The sequence below is a fragment of the Meles meles genome, chromosome X, assembly GCF_922984935.1.
Source record: "Meles meles chromosome X, mMelMel3.1 paternal haplotype, whole genome shotgun sequence".
NCBI classification, from domain to species: Eukaryota; Metazoa; Chordata; class Mammalia; order Carnivora; family Mustelidae; genus Meles; species Meles meles.
The window spans coordinates 87,680,758-87,698,692 of NC_060087.1; the positions used below are offsets into that span (position 1 = coordinate 87,680,758).

At 38.1% G+C, this 17,935-nt stretch overlaps 1 protein-coding gene and 1 pseudogene across 1 annotated transcript in view; one reads left to right on the top strand and one right to left on the bottom strand.

Annotated features, from left to right (window-relative positions):
* IL1RAPL2 (interleukin 1 receptor accessory protein like 2) overlaps positions 1-17,935 on the top strand; it is a 706,648-nt gene that overhangs the window by 262,163 nt on the left and 426,550 nt on the right. The window lies entirely within an intron of this gene.
* On the bottom strand, positions 11,373-12,372 carry LOC123934412 (annotated as a pseudogene).

Sequence of the window (17,935 nt, forward strand, 5' to 3'; positions counted from 1 at the left end):
AGCTTTAGCTAGAAATGAAGGAAAGATTGAAATGACATAAGACTTAAGATCCTGAAGCAGCCAGCTCCAAATAAGGTGGACAGGAATATTAAATCAGAATAGAGAGAAGAGGTAAAAGACCAAACTTGGTAATCAAAGTAGTAACTATTGAAAACTCTGTTTTGGGGTGACTTGAGGAGGTAAGTTAGGGATTGGGTATCTGTGTGCATTAGAGAGAAGTGCTGTATTGGAAAAAATGAGTTATGAAGCTATAGAATCCCTTTTTGTGCCCATTCATTATACTAAGCTGATATCATTGTGTTTTTTGCCCTGGTCAGATGGGCTGGTTTGTGGTGAATTTCAAAAAAAAAAAAAACTGGCTTTACTTAAGATGGAGTCCTTTAACACATCAGACTGGTGCAATTGAATGATATTGCTGTGGCATCCCTCTTCTTCCGTTAGTCCTCAAAACCCCAAACAGAAAACAAATAACCGATCAGACACATGAAAAAATGCTCATCATCACTAGCCATCAGGTAGATTCAAATTAAAACCACATTGAGATATCACCTTACACCAGTTAGAATGGCCAAAATTAGCAAGACAGGAAACAACGTGTGTCGGAGAGGTTGTGGAGAAAGGGGAACCCTCTTACACTGTTGGTGGGAATGCAAGTTGGTGCAGCCACTTTGGAGAACAGTGTGGAGATTCCTCAAGAAATTAAAAATAGTGCTTCCCTATGACCCTGCAATTGCACTGCTGGGTATTTACCCCAAAGATACAGATGTAGTGAAAAGAAGAGCCATCTGTACCCCAATGTTTATAGCAGAAATGGCCATGGTCGCCAAACTGTGGAAAGAACCAAGATGCCCTTCAATGGACAAATGGATAAGGAAGATGTGGTCCATATACACGATGGAGTATTATGCCTCCATCAGAAAGGATGAATACCCAACTTTTGTAGCAACATGGACGGGACTGGAAGAGATTATGCTGAGTGAAATAAGTCAAGCAGAGAAAGTCAAGTATCATATGGTTTCACTTATATGTGGAGCATAACAAAAAACATGGAGGACATGGGGAGATGGAGAGGAGAAGGGAGTTGAGAGAAATTGGAAGGGGAGATGAACCATGAGAGACTATGGACTCTGAAAAACAACCTGAGGGTTTTGAAGGGGCGGGGGGTGGGAGGTTGGGGAAGCAGGTGGTGGGTAATAGGGCACATATTGCATGGAGCATTGGGTGTGGTGCAAAAACAATGAATACTGTTACGCTGAAAATAAACAAAAAAAAAGCTTTAGAATAAACTAGAAAAAAAAAAAGTAAACAACCGGAATAAGAATGTTATGCAGATCTCAGGTTCATGTAGAAAATGAGAAGCCACATAGTACCCTCTCTTGTCAGTTAGTGACTCACCTTTCTGTCCTGTTGTCATTTGTAAGCTTGAACCTTACCTCTTCTGTCATCTTGGCTTGACTATTGGTCCAGCTCTTGTATGTTTATGACTTCACTTCCTTTGTGCTGCATCTGCTTTACTTCAGATTCTGATTAGGTCCTGTGTTTCTGAGCCTAAATGACGAACCACAAATCCTAATTGTCCCGTGCATGAATGTTTGGTTTTGGAATTTTTATTTGGACTGCACTATGATTCCTATTAATTCCACTATAGTTGCTTAGCCAAAAGTGCCCAAGACCCTTCCCCTAGCAATAGAACTTTTATTGAATAAGAAAAATGGAGGAGAAGGATAGGCAGGAAATGATACTAAGGAGACATTAAGGTAGCTCAGAGATCCTATTTAGCATTTTGTGTTTTATTTCACAGGGAACAAGAACCATCTTCTCCTATAAAATATTTCTTGATTAGAGAAAAAACATACCATATTAGAATGGATAATTGCCCTGGTGCAAAGAAGTATTATGTGGGTCTGGAAAGGAGCCAAGCTCAATGAGAACAGAAAATATCAATAAGAACAGGAATAGGAAGTTGAAATTTAAGATTAACATGCATAATGAAAAACATCTGGTGACCTTAGCTGACTACTAAATTAAATCTGGCTTAAAAGATGATGATTTGGATTTTTAGGAACAGGAGTTCTCAGGTATTTTTCCCTTTTGACAACTATCTGTAACTGCAAAGACAAGGTGAGGACTGCCTTGGCCAGGATTTTTAACAGCAAAGTTGAAACATACAGACTCATGCAGAAAAAAAGTCATGGAGATTTACCTTTCCAAATAAGTTCATATGCCAACCCAGAAAACATCCCCCAAAATGACAGCACATGGAGGGTAGTCCCCTTAAAAAGGAATTCAGTTTTGACTTACCTATACCATAGACCTTGAAAGGTTTAGTCACATCATCCAATGAAAAATGGAGATGTTTGACTTGTGACAGATGATCTGTCCAGGAGTGTTTTCTTTTTGCTATTGCTGCTTCAATTGTATATTTGGTAAATTAGCTGTGATTGATGATAGCATTTTAGGCCCTTGCTAGTTTTTCTGGTGAAAAGATGGCATATTTTAACTATATTAATAGCTTTAGGTTTAAGTGTAGCACAATATATTTTTATAATATTTCTCTTTTTTTAATCTTTTTTAAGATTTTATTTATTTGGCACAGAGAGAGAGAGAGATCACAAGTAGGCAGAGCAGCAGGCAGAGAGAGAGGGGGGAAGCAGGCTCCCTGTTAAGCAGAAAGCCTGATGTGGGGCTCGATCCCAGGACCCTGAGATCATGACCTGAGCTGAAGGCAGAGGCTTTAACCCACTGAGCCACCCAGGTGCCCATATTTTTATAATCTTTCAATAGTGAAGCCACAACTTATACAAATGGATTCATTCTGTCTTTAGCTCAAGCAACTCTGACAACAAGATGTCATTTGAAGTAATGTTGCTCATCCTTCAAAGATGCAAAAGCTGAAGGCTACATTGCTTTGATATGAAATAACTTCATAGTTTTGAATACCTGGCAAAATCTATATATGCCACTAACAGCAGCTTAAGTAGGTTGTACAACTGAGGCCAAATGTACTCCTAGGAGAAAACTATCAATAACAGTGGTGATTTTGAAATAAAAGAGCTAAAGAAACAGTTTTGTTCAGAAACACAAACTTCCCTAAAAACTGGTTATGGAATATTTAATCAAATTAAAGTTTATAAATATAATTTTGCATAATGTGAAGTGTTGGTAATAACAGCAGACTGTAGAGATACTGTTTTGGCTTAAGCAGTCTTTTTTGTCTTTTTCCTTAAGCAATCTTTTTTTTTATTTTAAAGATTTTATTTATTTATTTGACAGACAGAGATCACAAGTAGGCAGAGAGGCAGGCAGAGAGAGAGGGGGAGGCAGGCTTCCTTCTGAGCAGAAAGCTGGATGCAGGGCTTGATCCCAAGACCTGGGATCGTGACCGGAGCCGAAGGCAGCAGCTTTAACCCACTGAGCCACCCAGGCGCCCCTCCTTAAGCAATCTTATTTGGAGTTTGGTGTATATCAGATTTAGGGTGAGTACCCTAAAACTTTTTAGGAAATGTTATCAATTGAATATTATTTTCTACTTGGTCTATTCCTCAGTAAAGATTAGTTTATACTTTTGCTTGTAAACATCACTGTGAAGGAGAAAATACAAGGGTTTACTCATATTGTCTCCTTTAGTATAACTACTATGTTGCAATATTGTGTGGCTCTCACTGCTATTTGAATGCCAGTAGTTCAATTCTGTAAACAGAGAAGAAAGATAATTTGAGAAACTATCTGGTAAGAGATGGGTTTATCTGTCTAGAGTGCTGGTTAATGAAGTATTCACTTAAGCCTTTAGGCCTTGAAGAGAACTCTCAATATTTTTAATATTGAATAAACCTAGGTCTTCTAAAACATGCCAGTTTATATGTATTATAGTCACAATACTGAAGCCATTTTCTCATAGCAACAGCTTTAAAACTAAAATACACTGAGGTATACTTAGTTTATAAAAGTCAAACTGAGACATGACAGGTTTCCAGAGACATGTAAACATGACCCTGAGTGATAAATGTGCTGAGAGCTGGTTCTAATTTACAGGTTGTAGCCTCCATTATATTCTAGTTCAGGGTGTGTGTGTGTGTGTGTGTGTGTGTGTGTGTGTGTGTGTGTGTGAAGTTGATTGTATAAGTGTGTGAACTTGTATTTTTTTAGAGAGAGATAGGGAGAGAAGGGGCAAAGGTAGAGGGAGAGAGAATCTTAAGCAGGCTCCATACCCAGTGCAGAGCCCAGCTCGAGCATTGATTTCAGGACCTGGGAGCATGACCTGAGCTGAAATCAAGACTCAGATGTTTGACCAACCAAGCCATTCAGGTGCCCCAACTTACTGATACTTTTGATAAGTGTTTCTGTAGAGGCTTTGGATGGTACCTCATCAAGTTCAGGGAAATAATAAGGCACCCAGAAGCGAGTTCCTTTGTATGTGATATATATAGCAGTACCTTGGTTGATCCCTGCTGACTTGGACTTTCAAAGTATAATTTTAACACTATTACTTTTTTCCATAGAAACATTTGACCTATAGTATTCATAAATAAGAACTATGAAAATAGGCTCATTATTATGAATTGGGTTCTTGTATACCTGGGGCTTAAGGATGTGTAGTCTTTTGATGATAGGCCCAGGTAAACAAAGTCATAAGGCACAAACTTTGTTTATTCTCTTCAGTATTGCCTTCTATTGCTATACACAAATGTTAACTCCGTATTATTCCCAACCTTGGCAGCATATTTAAAAGCAGAGCTACCCTATGACCCAGAAATTGCACTACTGGGTAGTTACCACAAAGACACAGATGTAGTGAAAAGAAAGGCCATATGCACCCCAATGGTCATAGCAGCAATATCCACAATAGCCAAAATGTGGAAAGAGCCAAGATGCCCTTCACCAGATGAATGGATAAAGAAGATGTGGTCCAAATACACAATGGAATATAACTCAGTCATCAGAATAGATGAATACCCAGCTTCTGCATTAACATGGATGGGGCTGGAGGAGATTATGTTAAGTGAAATAAGTCAAACAGAGAAAGACAATTATCATATGGTTTCACTTATTTGTGGGACATAAGGAATAGCATGGAGGACATTAGGAGAAGGAAGGGAAAAATGAAGAGGGAGAAATCAGAGTGGGAGATAAAGCATGAGACACTATGGACTCTGGGAAACAAATGGACGATTTTGGAAGGGAGATTGGCAGGTAGATGGGTTAAATGGGTGATGGCTATTAAGGAGGGCATGGATTATATGGAGCACTGGGTGTTATATGCAAACAATGAATCATGGAATACTACATCAAAAACTAATGACGTATTGTATGGTGACTAACATAACACAATAAAAGAAAAGCCATCTTTGACCTTTAATTACTCCAGATGGTATGAATTTCTCATCTGCATGATTACAGTTCCTAGCTCTGACAAAAGCACACCTAGAGCTATGTCTACATTTTAACACCCCTACATATTAACACCCCTTTCTTTGTAGTATTTTCCCATCTGAGCTCCCTAATAATGTGTAGTGAAAGCTCTATGCCCAGACTGTTTTGGCATAGGATCATATGCTAGGTCCTCTCTCCTTTAAAGGAAGACAATGAGTCTTCATTTCAAAAGGTAGATCATAATGTATAAGCACTTCATATGTAGTGTCTTCATTGAATTGACAATTTACATCTATTTGGATGTTTTCTAATTCAGTCTAACAGGCTGTCAGTAACCAATTAAACCCATTAAAACAGTAATAAGTTTAGAATTTACTTGTTTAAAGTCTAGCCTCAAATCTTCAATTGTCCTCATGGAATACTTAATAAGTGATCCAGTGAAGAACTCTGAGAGAAAGAAGCAACACTTTGTATTGAAGTTTTCAGTGTGTATTTCAAGGGAATTGCCAAAAATGGAAGTTTGTGAATTAAATCAACTTAGCATAATTTGCAATAATAATCTCTTCTGTTTGAGTAAATTTGTTTATTTACAGAACACATTCATACACATTTGTGAATCTGATTTTTACAACAACCTTATGAGGACAGTAGGATAGACATTGCTATTCCCATTTTACAGATGAGGAAATTTAACAAATTTTGTTAAGGACACACAGACATAAATGATGGAGGCCACAACTCAATCCTAAATCTGTTTTTTTTTTTACTTCCCTGTTAGAATTACAGTAGTACTGTTGGTATTGTTCTTTTTTTAATGAGGTGGATTAATTAGTGACATTACTCATTTGTATCTCTATGTCCTTTTACAGTGTGTTCTCTTGCCCAGAATGTCTCTTCCCTTTTCTGCTAGGCCTAGCTCCAATCCTACCTCCTTCAAGAAACTTCTCTGGTTACTCATGGATCTCCTGCTTCTCAGAACTTCTACAGAACCTCTAGTTTATACTCTAAAATCTAACACTTAATTTTTACTGTTTTATATTTTGTCCAAACTGAAATGTGGGAATGAAACAGAAATTGTACTCCTTGTATAAATGGCTTTTATTATTTATTTTTTTAACTTAATCAAATAAGGATTCTTTATGATTTATGATCATAGGGAGTGCAATGATAAACAGTGAATAAATAATATCATACCATAATATCATAAATGCATAATGTATCATATGTGATAAATATATATAATATACATATTTATGGTATATCATAATTATATCATGATACAATTTATGATCATAGGGAGTGCGATGATTAATGTTGATTACTATAAGTTTTTATTGCTAAATTGTATATATTTATACTTTTAATGTAATATTTAAAAAAGTTTTTATTTAAATTACAGATTGTTAACACATAATGTGGTATTAGTTTCAGGTATACAATTCAGTGATTCAGCACTTCCACACAATACTGGGTGCTCATCACAACAAATGCACTCCTTAATCCCCACCACTTATTTAACTCACCCCACCCATCTCTGCTCTAGTAACTGTGAGTTTGTTCTCTATAGTTAACAGTCTGTTTCTTGGGTTGCTTTTTTTCTTTTTTCCTCATTTTGTTCATTTGTTTTGTTTCTTAAATTCCATATGAGTGAAATCATATGGTTTGTGTCTTTGACTGACTTACTTTGCTTAGCAAATATGCTTAGCATAATAATGGCAAGATATCATTCTTTGTTAATGGCTGAGATATATATATATATCACTTCTTCTGTATCCATTCATCAGTTGATGGACACTTGGGCTATTTCCATAATTTAGCTATTGTAGATAATGCTGCTATAAACCTTAGGATGCATGCTTCCATTTGACTTATATTTTTGTATTCTTTGGGTAAATACCCAGTAGGGCTATTACTGGTTTTTTTTAAAAGATTTTATTTATTTATTTGACAGAGAGAGATCACAAGTAGGCAGAGAGGCAGGCAGAGAGAGTGAGAGGGAATCAGGCTCCCTGCTGAGCAGAGAGCCCGATGCGGGACTCGATCCCAGGACCCTGAGATCATGACCTGAGCCGAAGGCAGCGGCTTAACCCACTGAGCCACCCAGGCGCCCCTATTACTGGTTTTTGTGGGATAGTTCTAATTTTAACTTTTTGAGGAAACTCAATACTGTTTTCCAGAGCAGTGGCACCAGTTTGCATTCCCACCAACAGTGTAGGAGGGTCCCCCTTTCTCCACATCCTCGCCAGCATCTGTCATTTCCTGAATTGTTAATTGTAGCCATTCTGACAGATGTGAGGTGATATTAAAAGGCAACCTATGGAATGGAAGAAGATATTTGCAAAAGACATATGTAATAAAGGTTTAGTATCCAAAATATAAAAAGAACTTAAAAAAATCGACATGCAAAAAATAAATAATCCAATTAAAAAATGGGAAGAAGACATGAATAAACATTTTTCAAAGAAGACATACAAATGGCCAACAGACACAAGAAAAGATGCTCAACATCATTGATCATCAAAGAAACACAAATCAAAATGATAATAAGATATTGGTGTATAAATGACTTTTAAACATCTATATCCCTTGTCCTCTCCTCTTCCTCCCATGGGCTTATCTGATGGCCCACACCCAGAATTATCATTTCACAAGGAGATTGTCAGATATACCTTGCTTTTTAAAAATTAACATATAATGTATTATTAGCCCCAGGGTTACAGGTCTGTGAATCGCCAGGTTTACACACTTCACAGCACTCACCATAGCACATACCCTTCCCAATGTCCATAACCCCACAACCCTCTCCCGACCCCCCGACCCCCTCAGCAATTCTCAGTTTGTTTTGTGAGATTAAGAGTCTCTGATGGTTTGTCTCCCTCCCGATCCCATCTTGTTTCATTTATTCTTTTCCTACCCCCCCAAACCCCTCATGTTGCTTCTCCATGTCCTCATATCAGGGAGATCATATGATAGTTGTCTTTCTCCGATTGACTTATTTCACTCAGAATGATACCCTCTAGTTCCATCCATGTCATTGCAAATGGAAAGATTTCATTACTTTTGAAGGCTGCATAGTATTCCATTGTATATATATACCATTCTTCTTTATCCATTCATCTGTTGATGGACATCTAGGTTCTTTCCATAGTTTGAGTATTGTGGACATTGCTGCTATAAACATTCAGGTGCACGTGCCCCTTCAGCTCACTATGTTTGTATCTTTAGGATTAATACCCAGTAGTGCAATTGTTGGGTCATAGAGTAACTCTATTTTCAACTTTTTGAGGAACCTCCATGCTGTTTTCCAGAGTGGTTGCTCCAGCTTGCATTCCCACCAACAGTGGAGAAGGGTTCCCCTTTCTCTGCATCCTTGCCAGCATCTGTCATTTCCTGACTTGTTAATTTTAACCATTCTGACTGGTGTGAGGTGGTATCTCATTGTGGTTTTGATTTATATTTCCCTGATGCCAAGTGATGTGGAACACTTTTTCATGTTGTCTGTTAGCCATCTGGATGTCTTCTTTGCAGAAATGTCTGTTCATGTCTTCTGCCCATTTCTTGATTGGATTATTTTTTCTTTGGGTGTTGAGTTTGATAAGTTCTTTATGGCTTTTGATTACTAGCCCTTTATCTGATATGTCATTTGCAAATATCTTCTCCCATTCTGTCAGTTGTCTTTTGGTTTTGTTAACTGTTTCCTTTGCTGTGTAAAAGCTTTTGATCTTGATGACGTCCCAATAGTTCATATTTGCCCTTGCTTCTCTTGCCTTTGGTGATATTCCTAGTAAGAAGTTGCTGCAGCTGAGGTCAAAGAGGTTGCTGCCTGTGTTCTCCTCAAGGATTTTGATGGATTCCTTTCTCACATTGAGGTCCTTCATCCATTTTGAGTCTATTTTCATGTGTGGTATGAGGAAATGGTCCAATTTCATTTTTTTTAAAAGATTTTATTTATTTGACAGACAAAGATCACAAGTAAGCAGAGAAGCAGGCAGACAGAGAGGGGGGAAGCAGGCTCCCTGACAAGCAGAGAGCCTGATGCGGGGCTCGATCTCAGGACCCTGAGATCATGACCTGAGCTGAAGGCAGAGGCTTTAACCACTGAGCCACACAGGCGCCCCCCCAATTTCATTTTTATGCATGTGGCTGTCAAATTTTCCAGCACCATTTATTGAAGAGGCTGTCTTTTTTCCATTGGACATTCTTTCCCGCTTTGTCAAAGATTAGTTGACCATAGAGTTGAGGGTCTATTTCTGGGCTCTCTATTCTGTTCCATTGATCTATGTGTCTGTTTTGTGCCACCATACTGTCTTGATGATGACAGCTTTGTAATAGAGCTTGAAGTCTGGAATCGTGATGCCACCAACTTTGGCTTTCTTTTTCAACATTCCTCTGGCTATTAAACATCTTTTTGGTTCCATACAAATTTTGATTATTTGTTCCATTTCTTAAAAATAATGGATGGGATTTTGATAGGGATTGCGTTAAATGTGTAGATTGCTTTAGGTAGCATAGACATTTTCACAATATTTGTTCTTCCTATCCATGAGCATGAAACATTTTTCCATTTCTTTGTGTCTTCCTCAATTTCTATCATGAGTACTTTATAATTTTCTGAGTACAGATTCTTTGCCTCTTTGGATAGGTTTATTCCTAGGTATCTTATGGTTTTAGGTACAATTGTAAATAGGATTGACTCCTTCATTTCTCTTTCTTCTGTCTTGTTGTTGGTGTAGAGAAATAGAACTGATTTCTGTGCATTGTTATTATACCCTGACACTTTACTGAATTCCTGTCAAGTTCTAGCAGATTTGGTGTGGAGTATCCACATATAGTATCACATCATCTGCAAAGAGTGATAGTTTGACTTCTTCTTCGCCGATTTGGATGCCTTTAATTTATTTTTGTTGTCTGATTGCTGAGGCTCAGTCTTCTAGTACTGTTGAATAACAGTGGTGAAAATGGACATGATTGCCATGTTCCTGACCTTAGTGGAAAAGCTCTCACTTTTTCTCCTTTGAGAATGATATTTGCGGTGGGTTTTTCATAGGTGGCTTTGATGATATTGAGGTATGTACCCTCTATACCTACACTTTGCAGAGTTTTGATCAGGAAAGGATGCTGCACTTTGTGAAATGCTTTTTCAGCATCTATTGAGAATATCATATGGTTCTTGTTATTTCTTTTATTAATGTATTGTATCACACTGATTGATTTGCGGATGTTGAACCAACCTGCAGCCCTGGAATAAATCCCACTTGGTCGTGGTGAATAATCCCCCTTTTTTTTTTTTTTGAGGTTTCAATATTTTATTCAAGTTTTACTTTAAGTGATGTTAATTACAGCATTTGAAAGGGAGGATCTAATTCCACACAAAATGGAAGACTCTAAAATGTACCCATTAAACGGCTAAAAAATAAACTGAGTGGCGAGAATATAACAAGTCCAATTTCGATTCCAAGTGTTGTCACAATGCGATTACAGTCACAGAGACTCTTCCTAGTTCAGAGCTGGGACTCTTAGAAGCTATTTCATACTCTGGTGCAAGGGCAGAAAACCACAACATGAGAGGGAATTAAGTCCTGAATTATTGGCTTCATCACATCCAACTTCTCCACCCTCAAAATGGCACAAAAGAAACAGCTACCACACCCTGCAGACTACTTTTGGTGTTAAAGAGGTGATGGACTGGAGTGGAAACAGGTCAGGAAAATCTGTCTAAAAAAGTCTCTTTCAGATGAGTGTGTACATTACCACCCATGAGTCTCTCCTTCCTTCAGACAGGAAACCCAGTTCAATTCTCAAGAAGTCATAATTTCATTCATGTACTCAATACCAATGAACAAATTGCCTACAACTTACCAGCTTCCATTTACAGCCATTTCTAGATAAAAATGAAACTTGGACTCTCGAGAGGGGTGCCCCAAGCTCCTCTAAGTCTGCAGCTCAAAGGACTTTCCTGGAACTGGGTTTCTTCTATACCTCTGAAAGGGTAACATCTTAAAGCTGAATCATCTTTAACCTGGAGGTCTAACATGATATTTAGCAATACTTGCATCCCAGACATATAACATTAAAAGGTACACTAAATTCTGAAGGTAGCTATGCTCAAAATAGTTTAAAATTAAATGATTGTACAGTATTCATTTACGCTTGAAATTCCAGTCCTAGACCAAGCTTGTGGCTGCCAGCATTGACATTCTTACCATCTAGCAGAGCTGATAGCATCAGTTTGATACCTGGCTTTAGGGTCTGAGTGTATCCTAAACCTATCAGGCTGGAGTTGTTCACTTTAGCTGAGAAGCAGGCATCAGGGTCGAGGTCGATCTGATACTTGGCCGCTATTCCTAAGTGAGTGTTACTATTTCCTGCTGTCCAGGCCAGATTGACAGCGGTCTCTAACTTCTTGTTCACCTTCTGATAAATGGAGCCACCAAACTCTGTCCCACCGTTTACGTTAGTGTGGAGCTGGAATTCGTCAGTCTTGTAGCCAACCGCGAAGTTGCTCTGGGTCACTCGAGACTTCGCAGTCTCAAAATTCATCTGGTAGCCAGCCAGCCAGCCTTCTTAGCCCAGCACCACAGCACCCCAGACTGAAGGACCAGCAATGTCGAAATCCACATCATAGCCCAGGTTGATGTGCTCCCGCTTATACCCTGTCTTGATTTTTGCATTTTTTTCCCTTGTGTTTGGTGAGAAGGATGAATCAAAGGTCAGCTTCAGTCCACGTGCAAGCTGATCTTCCACAGTGATCTCTGTGCCTAGCGTGTTGTCAGTGTTCCATTTCTCTGTAAACGTCAGACCATATTCGGTCCACCTGTACTTGGTTTCCAGACTGCCCATCACTTTGGTGGTCTCAGTGTTGGCTGAACCTGAGCTTGTAAATTCCAGTCCATTCTCAGATTTTGTTTTCAAGTCAAGTTTTATTAAGCCAAATCCATAACCCTTGGTGAAGTCATCCCTGGCAGATTTGCCAAGATCAGCACACGGGGGAGGCACAGCCATCTACTGCTCAGCCGTGGCGGGCTCAGCGGCTGCTCGAATAATCCTTTTAATATACTGTTGGATCCTATTGACTAGTATTTTGATGAGAGTTTTTGCATCTGTGTTCATCAAGGATATGGTCTGTAATACTCTTTTTTGATAAGATCCTTGTCTGGTTTTGGGATATAGGTAATGCTGGCCTCATAAAATGTGTTTGGAAGTTTTCCTTCCATTTCTATATTTTGGAACAAAAAGTTAGGCAGAATTCCCCTGGGAAGCCGTCTGGCCCTGGGCTCTTGTTTATTGGGAGATTTTTGATGACTGTTTCAATCTCCTTATTGGTGATGGGTCTGTTTAGGTTATCTATTTCTTCCTGGTTCAGTTTTGGTAGTTTATATGTCTCTAGGAATACATCCATTTCTTCCAGTTTGTCAAATTTGGTGGTGTATAGTTTCTCATAATATGTTCTTATAATTGTTTGTATTTCTTAGGTGTTGGTTGTGATCTCTCCTCTTTCATTCATGATTTTATTTATTTGGGTCCTTTCTCTTTTCTTTTGATAAGTCTGGCCAGGGGTTATCAATCTTATTGATTCTTTCAAAGAACCAGCTCCCAGTTTTGTTGATTTGTTGTACTGTTTTTTTGTTTTTTGTTTTTTTTTTTTTGTTTGTTTCTATTTCATTGATTTCTGCTCTGATTTTCATGATTTCCCTTCTCATGCTGGGTGTAGCTTTCTTTTTTGTTCTTTCTGAAGCTCCTTTGGGTATAGGCTTAGATTGTGTATTTGAGACCTTTCTTATTTCTTGAGAAAGGCTTGTCTTGCTACATATTTCCTCTCAGGATTGCTTTTCCTGTGTCCCACATATTTTGAACCATTGTGTTTTAATTATCATTTGTTTCCATGAATTTTTTCAATTCTTCTTTAATTTCCTGGTTGATCCATTCATTCTTTAGAAGGATGTTCTTTATTTTCCATGTATTTGGATTCTTTCCAATTTCCTCTTGTCATTGAGTTCTAGCTTCAGAGCATTGTGGTCTGAAAATATGCAGGGAATGATCCCAGTATTTTGATATTGGTTGAGACCTGATTTATGACCCAGGATGTGATCTATTCTGGAGAATGTTCCATATGCACTAGAGAAGAATGTGTATTCTTTTGCTTTGGGGTGGAATGTCTGTGATGTCCATCTGGTCCAGTGTGTCATTTAAGGCCTTTATTTCCTTGTTGATCTTTTGCTTGGATGATCTGTCCATTTCAGTGAGGAGAGTGTTAAATTTCCCTACTGTTATTTTGTTATTGTCAATGTGTTTCATTGATTTTGTTATTAATTGGTTTATATAGTTGGCTGCTCCCATGTTAGGGGCATAGATATTTAAAATTGTTAGATCTTCTTGTTGGACAGACCCTTTGAGTATGATATAGTGTCTCTTCTTGTAGTCTTTGGCTTAAAATTTTATTGATCTGATATAAGGATTGCCACCTCATCTTTCTTTTGAGGTCCATTAGCATTGTAAATTCTTTTCCACCCCCTCACTTTAAATCTAGGGGTGTCTTTGGGTCTAAAATGAGTTTCTTATAGACAGCATGTTGATGGGTTTTGTTTTTTTATCTATTCTGATACCCTGTGTCTTTTGATTGGGGCAGTGGACTCATTTACATTCAGGGTAACTATTGAGAGATATGAATTTAGTGCCATTGTATTACCTGTAAGGTGATTATTACTGTATATTGTCTCTGTTCCTTTCTGCTCTACTGCATTTAGGCTCTCTATTTGCTTAGAGGACCCCTTTCATTATTTCCTGTAGAGCTGGTTTGGTATTTATAAATTATTTTAGTTTTATTTAGTTTTGTTTGTCCTGGAAGCTTTTTCAGTGATAGCCTATTTGGTTATAGTATTCTTGGCTGTATGTTTTTCTCGTTTAGTGCTCTGAATATATCTGCCAGTTCTTTCTGGTCTGCCAGGTCTCTGTGGATAAGTCCACTGCCAATCTAATATTTTTACCATTATATGTTACAGACTCCTTGTCCCAGGCTGCTTTCAAGATTTTTTCTTTGTCGCTAAGACTTGTAAATGTTACTATTAGTTGATGGGGTGTGGGCCTATTCTTATTGATTTGAGGGGATTCTCTGTGCCTCCTGGATTTTGATGCTTGTTCCCTTTGCCATATTAGGGAAATTCTCTACAATAATTCTCTACAATATACCTTCTGCTCCCCTGTCTCTTTCTTCTTCTTCTGGAATCCCAATTATTCTATTGTTGTTTTGTCTTATGGTATCGCTTATCTCTCGAATTCTCCCCTTATGTTCCAGTAGTTGTCTGTCTCTCTTTTGCTCAGCTTCTTTATTCTCTGTCATTTGGTCTTCTATATCACTGATTCTCTTTTCTGCCTCATTTATCTTAGCTGTAAAAGCCTCCATTTTTGATTGCACCTCATTAATAGCTTTTTTGATTTCAACTTTGTTAGATTTTAGTTCTTTTATTTCTTCAGAAAGGGCTTTTCTTTCTCCATACATGGTTTCTCTAATATCTTCCATGCCTTTTTCAAGCCAGGCTAGCACCTTGAGAATTGTCATTCTGAACTCTAGATCTGACATATTACCAATGTCCGTATTGATTAGGTCCCTGCCCTTCAGTACTGCCTCTTGTTCTTTTTTTTGTGGTAAGTTTTTCTGCCTTGTCAATTTATCCAGATATGAATATATGAAGGAGTGAATAAAATACTAAAAGTGTGGCAAAGACCCCAGTAATATGTGCTTTAACCAAACCAGAGGAGACCCCAAATTGTGGGGGGAAGAAAGGGCATAAATGGTTCAGAAAAAAAAATTAAAAAATTAAAAAAAAATTTAAAAATTAAAAAAAATTAAAAATTAAAAAAGAAAACAAATAATGAGAAAATATAAAAAAGAAATATATATATATTTCATATATATATATATATATATATATATATTTGACTGGTGAATAGAACAGTTTCACCCACTTAATTTTTGGAGTATTTTGGTCTCTTAGAAGAAACTACCTCCATAAATTTTAAGGAGTGAAAAACATATATAAAGGTAAACATGATGAAGGGATGGAATATGACTATACAGATGAAAATTTTTGTTTTAAATTTCTAATAAGGAGTTGATAAGATAATTTGGTTAGGAGAATAAAGAAAAAGTGGATAGAATTTGTTCAGGCTGGAGACTAGAACAAAGCCCTGTGCTCGATTTAGGGTATATTTTGATCTATTAGAAGTGAATACCATATTTTTTAAGAAGAAAAACCCCTATATGTATACAAAAAATAAAATTAGATTCAAGGAAAGAAAAAATATGAGTATAATAATGAAGGTTCATAAAAGATTTGGGGGGAAAGGTACTGTTAGGATAAACTAGTTAAAAAACGTTAAAAGAAGAAAGGGTAAAAGTTAAAAAAATAGCAGATAAAAAAATAAAATTGAAAAAAATTAACTTTGCAAGACTAAAGAATCATGGGGATAAAGCCATGAATTCCATGCTTTGCTTTCTCCTCCTCTGGAATTCCGCTGTTCTCCTTGGTAAGTGAACTGGTCATGGCTGGATTTCTTGGGGGTCTTCTGGGGGAGGGGCCTGTTGAAATTATTCTCCTTGTGTCTTTTCTGGAGGCAGAATTGCACCGCCTTTAACAGGGGCCAGGCTAAGTAATCCGCTTGGGTTCTCTTTCGGGAGCGTTTGTTCCCTGAACACTTTCCGTAGAGTTCTGGAGGACGGGAATGAAAATGGCGACCTCCCAATATCCGGCCCGGAGAAACTGAGAGCTCGGGTCCCCACTCCTCAGTGGACCTTCAGAGAAAGCGCTCAATCACTCCTGTGTCCCTGGCCTCTGGCTGTGCTCTGAGCTCACCCAGCCTGTGCCCAAGCGTCTCTGTCTCTGGCACACAGCCCGGCCTGGAGTCTCTGAACCCTGCTCATCCCTGATCTTCCCGGATCTTGTGGGATCCCCGCTCACAGAGCATTGGCCTGTGCCACCGATCACCATAAGGTAACCCCTAGTTGTGAGCTCGCTCCTCAGCTCCATCTCTATAGCCCACTTCCCTGCTGTAATACCTGTGAGCTCTGTGACACTCAGACACCCCCAATCCTTCTGTGACCCTGTGGGACCTGAGACCTCTCTGTCCCCAGGTGGGCTTCACACCAGTTTAGCCTCTGGAGCCATGTCCCTCAGTGGAGCAGACTTCTAAAAGTTCTGAATTTGGGCTCTGTTGCTCAGCCACTTGCCGAGAGCTGGCCCTCCCCCACCCCCACCACCAGTGTATCTTCCTGTTGCTTTGGATTCACTTCTCTGCTACTCCTACCTTTCAGAAAGTGGTCAATTTTCTGTTTCTAGAATTGCTGCTCCTCTTCTCTTTGATCTCCTGTTGGATTTGTAAGTGTTTGGAATGGTTTGATAATCAATCCTGCTGATCTCCTGCTACCTGATGTCGTCTCAGCCTGCTACTTCTCTGCAATCTTGACTTCTCCCCCCAGATGTACCTTTCTTTAAGTTTTCTTGCCTGCCAGATTGAGATAATAATTACTATTTTACAGGACTGTTATAAATGAATGAGAATGAATACAAAAGTGCCTCCATTGTTTCTGGCATCTGGGAAGGCACTCAATAAATAGTGTATGATGAAGACATTAAAGTGTTAAAAAGAGTGAGAAAAAGAAAAGGCAGTATTTTAAGTCTTTTTTAGTCTTTTTAGTGATTCCCCTTGGCTTTAGGCATGCCTGCATTTCCACCATTCCCTCTATGAACATCTGTGCTTTGATTACATAAACATTCTTGTTTCCCAGATTAGTCTATCCATGATAACATCTGTGAAAAGATGAGGTATGTGTGTAAGCATAATATCTATAAAGAGAGGCTAAAACCACTTCTGGATACATATTGTCTGCAGGTTCCCATGTCATCCAGTCCAATTTAATGCTGCCTTTGTGTGTATGCTGAATGAAAGACACAAAAATATTTGGTGAATTACCCATTGACTACATTCAACAGAGGGATAGGTAGAGTTTTTCCTCCACTGATAATCATGAATTTATGCACATTGTCTCCGATTGCCTATATAAGTTGTCCAGTATATAATTACTAATCAAAATATAGTTATATGGCCTTAAAAGAAAAACAGTCCTTAAGACACTTTTAGATGCTTCCTGAGTTTATATTTTCAATTGTACCTTTTAATATAGGAGGTACTTAAAAGTATGCTTCATCCCTGGCAAAATTTCCAGTGTTGAGTTCTTCCTGTTTTGCTAAATAACACCTTTGAAAGAATTTTATGTTATCTTGTAATGACCTAAACTTGATGTGTACATTAAAATAAGGGTTGGAAAAAAACCCACTTCATATACAAAAGAAGAAACCCCTGCAATTTGGAGAAGTTTAGAAACAAACCAAAAATTTTTCTGATTTTTGTGGCTATTTTGATCTTTTTAAACTTACTTTTTTGAATGATAAGGTGAAAAACAGAATACACTTAGCAGAAATCATAGATTTTGGTTTCAAGAAAGTTTCAGAGGTGGTAGTATATATCTTCCTGCGCAAACTAGTGAATAAAGTTGCAAAACTAACTGATG